This window comes from Scyliorhinus canicula, chromosome 5 (assembly GCF_902713615.1).
Source record: "Scyliorhinus canicula chromosome 5, sScyCan1.1, whole genome shotgun sequence".
Lineage (NCBI taxonomy): Eukaryota > Metazoa > Chordata > Chondrichthyes > Carcharhiniformes > Scyliorhinidae > Scyliorhinus > Scyliorhinus canicula.
In genome coordinates this window covers 164,913,007-164,930,077 of record NC_052150.1, presented here as the reverse complement: position 1 = coordinate 164,930,077, position 17,071 = coordinate 164,913,007, and positions in this window count along the sequence as shown.

Sequence of the window (17,071 nt, the reverse complement as noted above, 5' to 3'; positions counted from 1 at the left end):
GAATGGTCAACAAATGCAGATTTAGCCAGTGACACCCACATCTGTGAAAGTAGATTAGAAAAATCATAGAAAGGTACAAGTTAATCATTCCCAGAGACTTGTAACCAGACATTGCATAAGAGGTAGGTCACTGATTAACATCACCAAAATTGCAAGAACATTTCGATAGTATGTGTACATATTAAAAATGCGGTGGATGTGTCTTATTTGAACTTTTGGAGAACTCCTTTCTTGGGATTATGGCCAGCAGGTAGGCAAAACATTTAATACAAGTGTGGGCAGAAGGTTCCAAAGGTGAAAGACGGTTATTTCACCTCCCCTTATACTTTGTAAAAAGGAATTGATTTTTCATGTAATATAGCAAATATGGAGTTAGAATGAACTCGAGGTCATTTATAAGAGTGGACCAGAGAGAGAAGTTATGGGCCCTGATGTTACTCCTGTTTCTGGGCCTTTTATTCCCTGCCCACGTACCAATCACAGAAAAGTATGATATGCAGTATGGGTCTTTAATATTAAGAGCAACAACAATATAATGTTAATTCATGTGTGTCTTGTAGGTGATCCCACCACAACAATTCAACAAATCAGAAAGCACAAATTGAGTTTTGTAAAGGTTATAAATACAGATATATACCTTGCAAAGCAAAACACATAGGATCTAGGAAATATAATCGGACCGGGGGTGGGGGGAGGTGGGCCTTTCCTCCCCCCTTTTTACAGATCATCTATCGAGGGTGGAGGGGGCACATTATTTTGTGCAGTTGCCCCGGCATCGGCCATTGCTCGTTTCTCCTCTCCGTGCTGTGGTTGCTACCACTGTTGTCTTCCCTGTGCTACCCCTCCCCTGTTTTTGCTACTGGATTTTGCTACTTCACCTTGCTCCCTCCCACCCCGGTCATAGATTATCATAGAATGTACAGTGCAGAAGGAGGCCATTCGGCCCATCGAGTTTGCACCGGCTCCTGGAAAGAGCACCCGACCCAAGGTCAACACCTTCACCCTATCCCCATAACCCAGGAACCCCACCCAACACTAAGGGCAATTTTGGACACTAAGGGTAATTTATCATGGCCAATCCACCTAACCCGCACATCTTTGGACTTTGGGAGGAAACCGGAGCACCCGGAGGAAACCCATGCACACACGGGGAGGATGTGCAGACTCTGCACAGACAGTGACCTAAGCCGGAATCGAACCTGGGGCCCCCTGGAGCTGTGAAGCAATTGTGCTATCCACAATGCTACCATGCTGCCCTCGCTTGCTTTCCTCTTTCTGTCTTGTCCTGGCTGTTTCTCCCTGGCTACTTATTTATTTATGTGTTGGCCACAAACAGGTCCCGGAACAGTTGGATGAATGGCTCCCATGTTTTGTGGAAGTCCTCTTCCGACCCACGGATGGCGAATTTGATTTTCTCCATTTGGAGAAATTCCGAGAGGTCGGATAGACAGTCTGCAGCTTTAGGTGGTGCTGTCGACTGCCAGCCGAGCAGGATTCTACGGCAGGTGATCAGGGAGGCAAGGCAAGGGTGTCTGCCCTCCTCCCCATGAAGAGATCTGGCTGGTCTGATACCCCGAAAACCACTGCTCTCGGGCACAGCTCCACCCTCATCCCCACCACCTTGGACATTGCCTCGAAAAAGAAGGCTGTCCAGTACCCAGCAAGTTTGGGGCAAGATCAGAACATGTGGGCGCGGTCGGCCGGACCTCCTTGGCACCCATCACCTCCGGGAAGAACCTGCTCATTCGGGTTCTGGTCATGTGAGCTCTATGTGCCACTTTTAGCTGCGTTAGGGTGAGCCTCGCGCATGTGTAGGTAGAGTTGACTCTGTGCCATACTTCGCTCCAGAACCCCCACCCTAGTACAAACCTCAAATCTTCCTCCCATTTCCTCCTTGCCGTGTCCAGTTTGGTGTCGATCCTCTTTAGCAGTCATTTGTACATGTCACTAGTTTGCTCTGTGTAGGATGTCTGCGTCCAGTAGCTCTTCTAATAATATCTATCATGGTGGACTCGGGTATGTCCTTGTCTTCTTCCGTTGGAAGTTTTTAAGCTGCAGGGATCTGAGTTTGTTGCCTTTAGCTGTTTGGAATCTTTCGTCATTTCATCAAGTGTTGTGACCCTACCGTCAGTGTATAGGTCCCTAACTGTCAACGACCCCCCCATCCTGTCTCCACATTTTGAAGGTGGCGTCGGTGAGTCCTGGTGTGAACTGTGGTTCTTGCAGATGGGGATTTGTCGGACATTTCGGTCAGTACGAATTGCTGCCGTAGTTGGTTCCATGCCTGGAAGGTGGCTACCACCACTGGGCTGCTTGAGTGTTTCTTGGGTGGGGATGGGAGTGCCACCAAGGCGAGGGCCCGGAGAGAGGTCCCCTTGCAGGAGGCCTCCTCCACATACTCCCACTGGGCTTCTGCACAAGTTTTATTTTAATAGCATAATGCAATATTCTTAATTTGACAGGAATATATCCGAGTAGTTATTCACAATACATAAGAACAAGGAGCAGGAGTAGGCCACCTGGCCCCTCGAGCTTGCACTGCCATTCAATAAGATCATGACGGATCCATTTATGAACTCAGCTCCACTTACCCACCCGCTCATCCTAACCCTTAATTCCCTTACTGTTCAAAAATCTATCTATCTTTGCCTTAAAAACATTCAAAGAGATAGCCTCAACTGTTTCACTGGGCAGGGAATTCCACAGATTCACAAATCTTTGGGTGAAGAAATTCCTCCTCAACTCAGTCCTAAATTTGCTCCCCCTTATTTTGAGGCTATGCCCATAGCCCATAGTTCCAGTTTCACCCACCAGTGGAAACAACCTCCCTGCTTCTATCCTATCTATTCCCTTCATAATTTTGTCTGTTTCTATAAGATCTTCTGCTCTCATTCTTCTAAATTCCAATGAGTATAATTCCTGTCTACTTAGTCTCTCCTCATAAGCCAATCCTCTCAAGTCCAGAATCAACCTCGTGAATTTCCTCTGCATCCCCTCCAGTGCCAGTACATCCTTTCTCAAGTAAGGAGACCAAAACTATACACAATACTCCAGGTGTGGCCTCGCCAGCACCTTATACAACTGCAACATAACCCCTCTGTATTTAAACTCCATCCCTCTCGCAATGAAGGGAAAATTCTATTTGACTTCTTAATTACCTGCTGCACCTGCAAACCAACTTTTTGCGATTAATGCACAAGGACACCCAGGTCCCTCTGCAAGGCAGTATGCTGCAATTTTTTTACCATTTAAATAATAGTTATGTTATTGCTGTTATTCCTATGAGCAATAATTTGCTGTTATTCCTATCAAAATGGATGACCTCACATTTATCAACATTGCACTCCATCTGCCAGACCCTTGTCCACTCACTTAAACTATCTAGATCCCTCTGCAGACTTACTGTCTTTTGCCCCCTTTACTCTATCGCTCACTCTTAGTGTCATCTGCGAACTTTGACACATTACTCTTGGTTCCCCAACTCCAAATCATCTGTTTGCGTGGCGCGGTAGCACAGGGGTTAGCACTGCTGCTTCACAGCATAGGGACCCAGGTTCAATCCCCTGCTTCGGTCACTGTCTGTGCAGAGTCTGCACATTGAAATGAAATGAAATGAAAATCGCTTATTGTCACGAGTAGACTTCAATGAAGTTTGTGAAAAGTCCCTAGTCGCCACATTCCGGCGCCTGTTCGGGAAGGCTGTTACGGCTGTTGTCCCCCAGTCTGCGGGGGTTTCCTTCGGGTGCTCCAGTTTTTTCTCACAAGTCCAGAAAGACGTGCTTGTTAACTGAATTGAACATTCTGAATTCTCCTGAATGTCCCCACACAGGCGCCGGATGTGGCGACTAGTGGATTTTCACAGTAACTTCATTGAAGTCTACTCGTGACAATAAGCGATTTTCATTTCATTTCATTTCAATGTGCAGACTCTGTTTGGCTTTCTGTTGACCTTTAAAGATTTCCCAATTCTCCAGTTTCCCACTAATCTTTGCCATTTTGTATGCATTTTCTTACAATTTGATACATTCCTTTATTTCCTTAGATATCCATGGCTTTTCCTAGAGTCCTTCCTCTTCATTGGTATATACTTTTGCTGCGCACTGTGAAACATCGCTTTGAAAGTCCTCCACTTTTCCTCAATTGTCCCACTATAAGGTCTTTGCTCCCAGTCTACCTTAGCCAACTCCTCCATCAACGATTTGTAGTCTACCTTGTTTAAGCACAAGACACTGGTATTGGATTTTGGGGATGGGACAATTGGGCGCGGCCGTTTTGGCACGGCCGTTTGGACGCAGCCGTTTGGGCGCCATGGGACAATTGGGCGCAGCCAATTTGGCGCTGCCGTTTGGGCGCAGACGACAGAAATTCTTTTAGTTTTTGTGGCTAGTAACTTGTTGCAAATTGTTGCAAGTAAATTTAAAAACCTTAAATTAGTTCATTTAGTTTAGTTCATTTGGTGATTATGAGCAAGGCTCCTCAAGTACTCAAATTTTCAAATTTAAGAACACTTTCATGTATTCTTTTATCTTTATTGTAAATTAAAAACCTTAAATTAGTTCATTTAGTTAAAAACCTTAAATTAGTTAATTTAGTTAAAAACTAAAGTTAAAAAACCTTTAGTTTAGTTCATTTGGTAATTATGAGCAAGGCTCCTCAAGTACTCGATAGCATCCATGTTTTCAAATTTAAGAACAGTTTCATGTATTCTTTTATCTGCATCTCTATACTTTTTTAGTTTTTGTGGCGGTTCATGGCCGGCTAGTAACCTTTCATAATATGCATCTCTACCTTTCTGTACTTTACGCAGGCCATCAATTAGTTTCCATATGGTGGGATGATGCATGCCAAGTTCATATTTCAATCGACGGTGGGCTGCCTCCGCATTATTGTTTGTGCGGTCTTCCCCGTTTAATGTTCTCTGATAAAGGTTCCAAATCTCAGGGCGAAATAAAGGTGTTCGTCTACCATTTCCTCGTCTGTTCAGACGACCAACATATGTATCTTCAAACCAGTTGAGTAAATCTTGAAGTTCTTGCGGCAGTTGGGTCGCTAAAGCATCCAGATATTCATCGATTTTGTTCAAAGGTACAAAGGCAATGGCAATAATCATTTTAGCTTTTAACGCGAAATCTGGATCAGTGTTATACAAACTACGGAACCCCATACTAGCTAGATGTTTTTGCATATTTTGAGCTAAATGAAAAAAACATCCTTTTATTTGAACATCAGGGAATATGTCTTTCATAGCACTGTGCGCAGCTTGTTCATAATCACAGACGATTGAACTGGGTTTCAAGTTGGGTTCGATTTCTTTCAATAATGCGAACATTCTCGTATATGTGGTGCGTTGCTTGTTGGGCAAAAGAGCATAAACCGTAGGAGTAACTCCTCCGTGTTTTTTTACCATAATTACATATATCTGAGAAAAGAGGCTGGGAGAAATACTGAATGCGCCATCTGCAAACCACATATCAGATGTCAATAAGTGCTGTAGCCAGCTCTGTCTTCCGAAGATTAATATCCGGTCGTGACCTGGTCCGCTATCACAAAGTAAAAATTTTTCTTCCACTCCTGGTTGAGGGACATATATCCTGTAGCATTCTGGCACAATCAATTGTTGTAAATCACTTGGATTGGTGGGGGCGTTCAATACATAATTACGCTTTCTGCTTATCATTCTCCTCAAAGCAGATATATTAGGAATGGCTGGTAGACTAGCTTGGGATATGTCTGTCAAACATTCATTAACAACTACAGTCGGTGCCTCAAGGGTTTCCTGTGCTCTCTTTTTTATTTTAGTTTTCACGAGTGCAACCTCTACTTGTGCAGCAGAAGCATCATGCGAATGGCTGTTCAGCTGCCTCACCACGTTTGCAGCTTTAGTATGGAGACGTGCTTTGCACCGGTTTTTTTTGCTCACAACGCCAAAATTTCACTTCGCTGTCACCTTTGCTTGTTTTGTCAAAGACGTAAAGGAATCTGTTATGAACAAATTTTTCTTTACCACGTTTCGTTGATACTGCCTCAGCCATCATATGGGTATGCGAATTGGTTTAGTTACAAAATATATAAAAAGATGGTGATAGAACGCACCAGCACCCAACTCAACGCACCCGCACCAGCAGCCAACTCACCTGAGGCTAATTCACAAATAAAGAAATGTTATTTTGGCGCCAAAACGTCCGGCGCCAAAACGGTTGGCGCCAAAACGGCTGCTCCCAAATGGCTGCGCCAAAACGTACCTAACCCTTGGATTTTACCTTCTCACCCTCCATCTGTATTTTAAATTTGACCATACTGTGATCGCTCCTTCCAAGAGGATCCCTAACTATGAGATCATTAATTATTCCTATCTCATTACACAGGACCAGATCTAGAATAGATTGCTCCCTCGTAGGTTCTATTTCATACTGTTTGAGGAAACTATCGCGGATACATTCTATGAACCCCTCCTCAAGGCTGTCTTGACAGAACTGGTTTGACCAATCGTAGATTAAAATCCCTCATGTTAATTGCCGTACCATTTTTATATGCATGTTATTTTGTTATTGCCCACGCCACTGTGATGTTATTATTTGGTGACCTACAAATTAAGTCTATGAGTGACTTTTTCTCCTCGCTACTTCTAATTTTCACCCAAATGGATTCAACCTTTTCCTCCATTGAACCTACATCGTCTCCCACTACCACCCTGATGTCATCCTTAAATATCAGAGCTACATCACCTCCATTACCTTCCTGTCTGTCCTTCCAAATAGTTAGACACCCCTGGATATTTAACTCCCGTCATCACCACCCTGCAACCATGTCTCTGTAATGGCCACTAAATCATATTCATTCATGGTGATTTATGCCGTCAACTCATTTACCTTGTTTTGAATGTTATGAGCATTCAGGTAAAAAGCCTTCATGGTAGTTTTTAATGCCTTCTTTTTGAATCCTAACACCTCCAATTAATAATATCTCCTGAGTTCTTCCCTTTAACTTTTTTCATCTACTTCCCCTCCAGCAGAGGGCAGCAGAGCAAAGCTACTGATCAGCTGTTCTGGGGGAATTTGCATACGTGCAGTGCGGTCAGCCTAAGTTGAAGGTGGTTTGTGGAAGGGCTGTTGGCAAGTGACAGTTAAACCCGAAACACTTCGTGAGTGTTTCCCACCCTACCTCCTCCTGTAACCAACCCCCCCACCCCACGGTGGTTGGGAAGCGGGAGCAGGGGCCTGTTGTGAAGGTGAGTGAGTGCCTTTAAATTTGCTTAACTTTCAGCGGGAGCAGGGTTTGAGGTAATATCAGGTAAGCTCTTCCTTTCTTTTTCTTTTTCTAGTTTTTTTAAAATCTAGAGGTGATGTCAGGGAAGGCAGTACAATGCTCCTCCTGCAGAATGTTTGAGGTGAGGGACGCCGTCAGTGTCCCTGCTGATTTCATCTGTGGGAAGTGCACCCAACTCCAGCTCCTCAAAAACCGTGTTAGGGACCTGGAGCTTGAGCTGGATGAACTTCGGATCATTCGGGAGGCAGAGGGGGTCATAGATAGGAGCTTCAGGGAAGTAGTTACACCAAAGACTGGAGATAGATGGGTAACTGTAAGAGGGACTGGGAAGAAGCAGTCAGTGCAGGGACACCCTGCGGTCGTTCCCCTGAGTAACAAGTATACCGTTTTGGATACTTGTGGGGGGACGACTTACCAGGGGTAAGCCATGGGGTACGGGCCTCTGGCACGGAGTCTGTCCCTGTTGTTCAGAAGGGAAGGGGGCAAAGGATTAGAACATTAGTAATTGGGGACTCAATAGTCAGGGGCACAGATAGGAGATTTTGTGGGAGCGAGAGAGACTCACGTTTGGTATGTTGCCTCCCAGGTGCAAGGGTAAGTGATGTCTCGGATCGTGTTTTCCGGGTCCTTAAGGGGGAGGGGGAGCAGCCCCAAGTCGTAGTCCACATTGGCACTAACGACATAGGTAGGAAAGGGGACAAGGATGTCAGGCAGGCCTTTAGGGAGCTAGGATGGAAGCTCAGAGCGAGAACAAACAGAGTTGTTATCTCTGGGTTGTTGCCCGTGCCACGTGATAGTGAGATGAGGAATAGGGAGAGAGAGCAATTAAACACGTGGCTACAGGGATGGTGCAGGCGGGAGGGATTCAGATTTCTGGATAACTGGGGCTCTTTCTGGGGAAGGTGGGACCTCTATAGACAGGATGGTCTACATCTGAACCGGAGGGGCACCAATATCCTGGGGGGAGATTTGTTAGTGCTCTTTGGGGGAGTTTAAACTAATTCAGCAGGGGCATGGGAACCTGGATTGTAGTTTTGGGGTACAGGAGATTGAGAGTATAGAGGTCAGGAGCACAGATTTGACTTCGCAGGAGGGTGCCAGTGTTCAGGTAGGTGGTTTGAAGTGTGTCTACTTCAATGCCAGGAGTATACGAAATAAGGTAGGGGAACTGGCAGCATGGGTGGGTACCTGGGACTTCGACGTTGTGGCCATTTCAGAGACATGGATAGAGCAGGGACAGGAATGGTTGTTGCAGGTTCCGGGGTTTAGGTGTTTTAGTAAGCTCAGAGAAGGGGGCAAAAGAGGGGGAGGTGTGGCGCTGCTAGTCAAGGACAGTATTACGGTGGCGGAAAGGATGCTAGATGGGGACTCTTCTTCTGAGGTAGTATGGGCTGAGGTTAGAAACAGGAAAGGAGAGGTCACCCTGTTGGGAGTTTTCTATAGGCCACCTAATAGTTCTAGGGATGTAGAGGAAAGGATGGCGAAGATGATTCTGGAAAAGAGCGAAAGTAACAGGGTAGTTGTTATGGGAGACTTTAACTTTCCAAATATTGACTGGAAAAGATATAGTTCGAGTACATTAGATGGGTCGTTCTTTGTACAATGTGTGCAGGAGGGTTTCCTGACACAATATGTTGACAGGCCAACAAGAGGCGAGGCCACATTGGATTTGGTTTTGGGTAATGAACCAGGCCAGGTGTTAGATCTGGAGGTAGGTGAGCACTTTGGAAACAGTGACCACAATTCGGTGACCTTTACGTTAGTGATGGAAAGGGATAAGTATACCCCGCAGGGCAAGAGTTATAGCTGGGGGAAGGGCAATTATGATGCCATTAGACATGACTTAGGATGTGTTGGTTGGAGAAGTAGGCTGCAAGGGTTGGGCACACTGGATATGTGGAGCTTGTTCAAGGAACAGCTATTGCATGTTCTTGATAAGTACGTACCAGTCAGGCAGGGAGGAAGGGGTCGAGCGAGGGAACCGTGGTTTACCAAAGAAGTGGAATCTCTTGTTAAGAGGAAGAAGGAGGCCTATGTGAAGATGAGGCATGAAGTTTCAGTTGGGGCGCTTGATAGTTACAAGGAAGCGAGGAAGGATCTAAAGAGAGAGCTGAGACGAGCAAGGAGGGGACATGAGAAGTCTTTGGCAGGTAGGATCAAGGAAAACCCAAAAGCTTTCTATAGGTATGTCAGGAATAAAAGAATGACTAGGGTAAGAGTAGGGCCAGTCAAGGACAGTGGTGGGAAGTTGTGTGTGGAGGCTGAGGAGATAAGCGAGATACTAAATGAATACTTTTCGTCAGTATTCACTCAAGAAAAAGATAATATTGTGGAGGAGAATGCTGAGACCCAGGCTACTAGAATAGATGGCATTGAGGTGCGTAGGGAAGAAGTGTTGGCAATTCTGGACAAGGTGAAAATAGATAAGTCCCTGGGGCCGGATGGGATTTATCCTAGGATTCTCTGGGAAGCCAGGGAAGAGATTGCTGAGCCTTTGGCTTTGATTTTTAGGTCATCATTGGCTACAGGAATAGTGCCAGAGGACTGGAGGATAGCAAATGTGGTCCCTTTGTTCAAGAAGGGGAGTAGAGATAACCCCGGTAACTATAGGCCGGTGAGCCTAACGTCTGTGGTGGGTAAGGTCTTGGAGAGGATTATAAAAGATACGATTTATAATCATCTAGATAGGAATAATATGATTAGGGATAGTCAGCATGGTTTTGTGAAGGGTAGGTCATGCCTCACAAACCTTATCGAGTTCTTTGAGAAGATGACTGAACAGGTAGACGAGGGTAGAGCAGTTGATGTGGTGTATATGGATTTCAGTAAAGCGTTTGATAAGGTTCCCCACAGTCGACTATTGCAGAAAATACGGAGGCTGGGGATTGAGGGTGATTTAGAGATGTGGATCAGAAATTGGCTAGTTGAAAGAAGACAGAGAGTGGTAGTTGATGGGAAATGTTCAGAATGGAGTTCAGTTACAAGTGGCGTACCACAAGGATCTGTTCTGGGGCCGTTGCTGTTTGTCATTTTTATAAATGACCTAGAGGAGGGCGCAGAAGGATGGGTGAGTAAATTTGCAGACGACACTAAAGTCGGTGGAGTTGTAGACAGTGTGGAAGGATGTTGCAGGTTACAGAGGGACATAGATAAGCTGCAGAGCTGGGCTGAGAGGTGGCAAATGGAGTTTAATGTGGAGAAGTGTGAGGTGATTCACTTTGGAAAGAATAACAGGAATGCGGAATATTTGGCTAATGGTAAAATTCTTGGTAGTGTGGATGAGCAGAGGGATCTCGGTGTCCATGTACATAGATCCCTGAAAGTTGCCACCCAGGTTGATAGGGTTGTGAAGAAGGCCTATGGTGTGTTGGCCTTTATTGGTAGAGGGATTGAGTTCCGGAGCCATGAGGTCATGTTGCAGTTGTACAAAACTCTAGTACGGCCGCATTTGGAGTATTGCGTACAGTTCTGGTCGCCTCATTACAGGAAGGACGTGGAAGCTTTGGAACGGGTGCAGAGGAGATTTACCAGGATGTTGCCTGGTATGGAGGGAAAATCTTATGAGGAAAGGCTGATGGACTTGAGGTTGTTTTCGTTAGAGAGAAGGTTAAGAGGTGACTTAATAGAGGCATACAAAATGATCAGAGGGTTAGATAGGGTGGACAGCGAGAGCCTTCTCCCGCGGATGGGGGTGGCTAGCACGAGGGGACATAGCCTTAAATTGAGGGGTAATAGATATAGGACAGAGGTCAGAGGTGGGTTTTTTACGCAAAGAGTGGTGAGGCCATGGAATGCCTTACCTGCAACAGTAGTGAACTCGCCAACATTGAGGGCATTTAAAAGTTTATTGGATAAGCATATGGATGATAAGGGCATAGTGTAGGTTAGATGGCCTTTAGTTTTTTTTTCCATGTCGGTGCAATATCGAGGGCCGAAGGGCCTGTACTGCGCTGTATCGTTCTATGTTCTATGTACTAACCTCCTGCTTTGCATCCCATTAACCATTATACTTCCCGTAGTGTTACACTTTCCTTACCTTCCCCCCCCCCCCCTCCTCCCACTTTCTAGTTCAAAGACCTTGTGACCACCCTATTTATCCTTTCTGCTAGAATGCTGGTCCCAGATCGGTTCAAGCGAAGACCATCCGAACGGTACAGATCACTCCCGTTCGAAAACTGATGTCTACGTCCCATGAAATGGAACCCCGCTTCCTGCACCATTCCTTGAGCCACGTGTTTACCTTCAGGGTTTTTTTGTATTCTGATCACCTGCTCAGTCTGGAGAAGGAATGCAATCTCCGCGCTGCAGCTTCCATTGCTTCATTATTGGAGGGTTGTAGTAGGGAAAGGGGAGGGAGGTGGACTAATTCACTCGCTGTTACGTAAGCTCCTTCCTTCCTCTCATCATGATGGGGAGATATTCAGAACATGGGTCCAAAATGTAACATGCAATTTAGGGGTTAAAAAGACTGCTAGCAGCAGAGTTACAGGGATACGCCCACACATCGATTTACCTTGTCCCATTCAGATGTAGTTAGTTAGTGGGAATTTATAGGATACATTCAGCCAGGCTAATCCACTAAAGATCCTGTGTCATTCGGGACAACTTTGTTTGACCAGCCATCAGCCCATCACAGAGTCTGTTGACCTATTTCTAAGGAAGCTTAGGTGCATGTGAATGGCATAGATGTTCTTTTGTACAAATGGTAGTGGGCAAACAGTCATTAAGGAATTCAAATTGGGAGTTTAGTGACAGAGAATTATTTTTGATAAACAAGTTTTATTAAAACAAAAAGAACAATATTTTGAGTCATTCCCAATTCAATATTTCAAACCTGGAAATAATGCAATTGATATACACACATTCACAATATTTTTTTGCATAGTTAAGACAGAAATTGTGGAGATCATCCAGCGAAGTCATGAAGGAAACTGTTCCAGATTACAGACTTTTGAAAAGGGTTCTAAAGGAACTTGGCTTACAGCAGAGAATTGCTTCATAAATAAAAGAAATATCTTTCCTTGTCTATGTAAATGGGAAGAGAGCTGTTTGTTATCTAGTGTAATGTTTAATGGGACCGTATTATGCTAAGGTTAAGAAATTACATGTAATCTATTTGTGGTAGAGTTGAAGTTTAAGAGATTAAATATTGTTTTTTCTTTTGTATTAATAAAGTTTGTTTATAAAATAACCAAGCCCTATTTCTTATATTTTCACTCCTAGAATGAATTGATCTTTCTGCACCGCCTTAAAATGTTAAAAAGTTACGTGGTATCTTAGTCTTGTTGAGGGCCGACTGGGTGTTCGTAACAAATTGGGGGCTCGTGGCCAGGATATTGTCTGTCTTGGGGTTATCGAACTTAAAGACAGTGAATGTGTGTGAATCGATTGCATTATTTCAGGGTTTGAAATATTGAATTGGGAATGACTCAAAACGACCCTTGCATTTGCAAAAGATGTCCTGCAGGTGGAAGAAATCAATCGGGAGGATTTAAAAAGGAAAATCAAAAAAAAAGTTTTTGAGTTTGGCAGAGAGTTAGCCCTGCCAAAAGGGGCAGATTCCGCACAGACAGTGACCCAAGCTGGGATGTGAACCCGGGTCCCTGGCGGTGTGAAGTAACAGTGCTAACCACTGTGCTACCGTGCTGTACATCAGTACACAAAAGATTTATAATTCTGCTTGGACACCCTGGTCAAAGACTGTTTACTACTAACAATCAAACCACAACAACCACCAATCAATCAGTGAGGAAGGAAAAGCCAAGAATGGCTATTACCATTTAAATCAATGTTTCATGTGGAGAAATGAATGGGACCATAGTGTTGGTCTTGGTAGATGCTTTTTGGTGCATCCTGAGGTTGAAAGGCTGATCAGATTCATATTGATAGGGGCTGCAGTCACAAAGATGGATGTTCCTTTGTACAGTAAAATGAAATGTGATGTCCAAAGATTTGCAGGTTAGGTGGATTGGCCATGCTGATTTGCTCCTCGATATGTAAGCTAAGTAATGGAGATATGGGGCGGGATTCTCCCCTACCCGGCGTGACGGGGGGTCCCGGCGTAGGGGAGTGGCGCCAACCACTCCGAGGTCAGGCCTCCCCAAAGGTGGGGAATTCTCCGCACCTTTGGGGGCTAGCCCCGCGCCAGAGCGGTTGGCACCAGAAGACTGGCGCAAAAAACTGGCGGCAGCAGCAGCGGGGCTGGCCGAAAGGCTTTCACCAGTCGGCGCATGCGCGATGTGGGTTTCTCTTCCGCTTCCGCCATGGTGGAGGCCGTGGCGGCCGCGGCGGAGAAAGAGTGCACCCAGGGCACTGGCCCGGAGTCTGAGCGGGGGGCCCCGATCGCGGGCCTGGCCACCGTGGGGGCACCCCCCGGGGTCCGATCGCCCCGCGCCCCCCCAGAACCCCGGGGGTTCCGGTCGCGCCGCCGATCCCGCCGCCACCAGAGGTGGTTCAAACCTCGGCGGCGGGAGAGGCCTCCCAGCGGCGGGACCTCGGCCCATCTGGGCCGGAAAATCGCCGCAGGGGCTTCGCCGATCGGAGTGGCGTGGTTCCCGCCGCCGCCACTTCCCAGGTGGCGGTGAATCTCTGCCACAGCGGGGGCGGGATTTTCGGCGGCCCCAGGCAATTCTCCGACCCTGCTGGGCGTCGGAGAATTTTGCCCCTGGTGAGGTGGTTGGATTGGAGAGTGAATCTGGTTAGAGTGTCCTTTTGGAGGGTCAGTGCATCCTCGATGGGCTGAATAACTTTCTTCTGCACTGTAGGGATTCTATGGTTCTAAGACCTTGTTGATTGTACATATTTGAGTCAAAATAATTGAGTCCCTGAATTTAAGAGGCAGGTAATGAGCAAATTGAAAGCAATGCAAGCAGCTAGAAATAAACAGGAGAATGTACCAAATACTGAAGAGAAACAGCCAGAGTTATTTGGGTTGTAAAATTGAGCCTCAGGATGGTTGATGAAAGCTGGCAGATTGGATTGGATTGGTTTATTGTCACGTGTTCTAAGGTAGAGTGAAAAGTATTTTTCTGTGACCAGCTCAACAGATCATTAAGTACATGAAAATAAAATAAAATTAAAAAATACATAATAGGGCAATACAAGGTAGACAATATGACTACATAAACACCGGCATCGGGTGAAGCAGACAGGGGTGTAGTGTTAATCAGGCCAGTCCATAAGAGAGTCGTTTAGGAGTCTGGCTAAAGCGGGGACGAAGCTGTTTTTGAGTCTGTTCATGCGTGTTCTCAGACTTTTGTATCTCCTGCCCAATGGAAGCAGTTGGAAGAGGGTGGGAGGGGTCTTTGATTATGCTGCCCGCTTTCCCCAGGCAGCTGGAGGTGCAGATGGAGTCAATGGATGGGAGGCAGGTTTGTGTGATGGACTGGGCGGTGTTCACGACTCTCTGAAGTTTCTTGCGGTCTTGGGCCGAGCAGTTGCCATACCAGGCTGTGATGCAGCCAGATAGGATGCTTTCTATGGTGCATCTGTAAAAGTCAGTAAGAGTTAAAGTGGACATTCCGAATTTCCTTAGTTTGCTGAGGAAGTATAGGCGCTGTTGTGCTTTTTTGGTGGTAGCGTCGACGTGGGTGGACCAGGACAGATTTTTGGAGATGTGCACCCCTAGGAATTTGAAGCTGCTAACCATCTCCACCTCGGCCCCATTGATGCTGACAGGGGTGTGTACAGTACTTTGCTTCCTGAAGTCAATGATCAGCTCTTTAGTTTTGCTGGCATTGAGGGAGAGTTGTTGTCGCTGCACCACTCCACTAGGTTCTCTATCTCCCTCCTGTAATCTAACTCGTCGTTATTCGAGATCCGGCCCACTATGGTCGTATCGTCAGCAAACATGGGAGATGGAGTTGGAACCAAATTTTGCCACGCAGTCGTGTGTGTACAGGGAGTATAGTATGGGGCTAAGTACACATCCTTGTGGGGCCCTGGTACTGAGAACTATTGTGGTGGAGGTGTTGTTGTTTATTCTTACTGATTGTTGTCTGTGGGTCAGAAAGTCGAAGGGCGGGAAGAAAGCTCTGAGGAAAACTCCAGCCAAGGATATCAAGACGAGGAGGAAGTTCAGGAAGGAGAGTTACTCGATCTACAAAGTGATGAAGCAAGTTCACCCCAACACCAGAATCTCCTCCAAGGCCATGGGCATCATGAATTCGTTCATCAACGACATCTTCGAGCGCATTGCTGGTGAGGCTACCCGCCTGGCCCATTACAACACCGCAGCACCATTAACTCCCAGGAGATCCAGACCACCATGCGCCTGCTGCTGTCCGGGGAACTGGCCAAGGAGGTGATGGTCGGAGTGTCGGAGACACAAGCAGTCTCAGAGGGGACAAAAGCGGTGACCATCAGCTCCAAATAGAACTGTCCAAATTAAGATTTTAAATAAAATTTAAAAATTTAAATTACATATTTCACACTAACATGGTTTAATCTAGCTAGCTTTTAATACCTGTAGAGGCAAATTGCCACAGCTGGTAGCAGTCGCTCCCTGGATGAGACGGTTATGTAGTTGAGCTCCACTTCACTATAACATCAAGGGAATGCTGCATTATCGGAAATGCAATATTTTGGATGTTATGTTAAATGGAGACTGTGTCTGCTTGTTTGTACTTAAAAGATTCAACTGTACAATTTGTAGTGTTCTGCGCAATATTTCTCCCTCAACACACTACCAAAATCAAATCTACTGATCAATCATTCATTTCCTCTTTATGCAGTTTATAATTGACTGCCTCGTTAATCTACCTAACAACAGGGACCACGTCAAAAGTCATTTGCTGGTTGGAAAGCATTTTGGATATTATGAGGACTTATTTAAGTTCTATATAAATGCAATTTGTTTTCCCTGTTACACATGACCTGAAGGCTTCAGTCTTACCCAAAGCCCTGGGCGGGATTCTCTGATGCTGGGGCTAAGTGTTGACGCCGTCGTAAATGTGGTTGCATTTTCCGACGGCATCAACTTGGCCTCAGGATCAGCAATTCTGGCCCCTACAGGGGGCCGAGAGGCCAGCCCGCTGATCGGTGGGCCCCGATCGCGGGCCAGGCCACAACGGAACCCCCCCCCCCCCACAGGCTGTCCCCGGAACCTTCCACGCCGACGTCCCACCAGATTAGAGCAGGTTACAACAGTGCCGGCGGGTTTTTTTGTTACGGCCGTTCGGTCCATCCCATAGAGCGTCCCCCAGCTGGCACCGCCAACGGCACAGATTCCATGCTCTGCGGAGAATCATGTCCCGGCGGTGTGGCGCGATTCGCAGCGATTCTCCGGCCCGGCCCTGGGCTGAGAGAATCCGCCCCCTAGCTTTAACATAGTATATTTTGCTGAGATCTGTTAATCTGCCAGCTGAAGGCAGTCTGAGCAGTGGTGATTATAATTGTCTAGGAAGGGTCAATAGCATGCAGTGTATTCACAAGAAGCTTCTGTTCAGTTTATTCATAATGTTTCGGTTATTTTTAAAATATCTGAAGAAATTCTGGACTGTAAATTTTTTAAAAATCTGTATTTGGGTAATGTTTGTACTGGGTTGGTATTAGTAATAACAGGCTTTTTGTGTGTGTGACTGGAATCCATTTAAGACACGAGAGGCTTATAGAGTCACAGAATTTACAGTGCAGAAGGAGGCCATTTGGCCAATCGAGTCTGTAACGGCCCTTGGAAAGAGCACGCCACTTAAGCCCACACTTCCACTCTACCCCTGTAACCCAGTAACCCTACCTAACCTTTTTATTTGGACACTAAGGGCAATTTATCATGACCAATCCTCCTAACCCGCACATCTTTTGGACT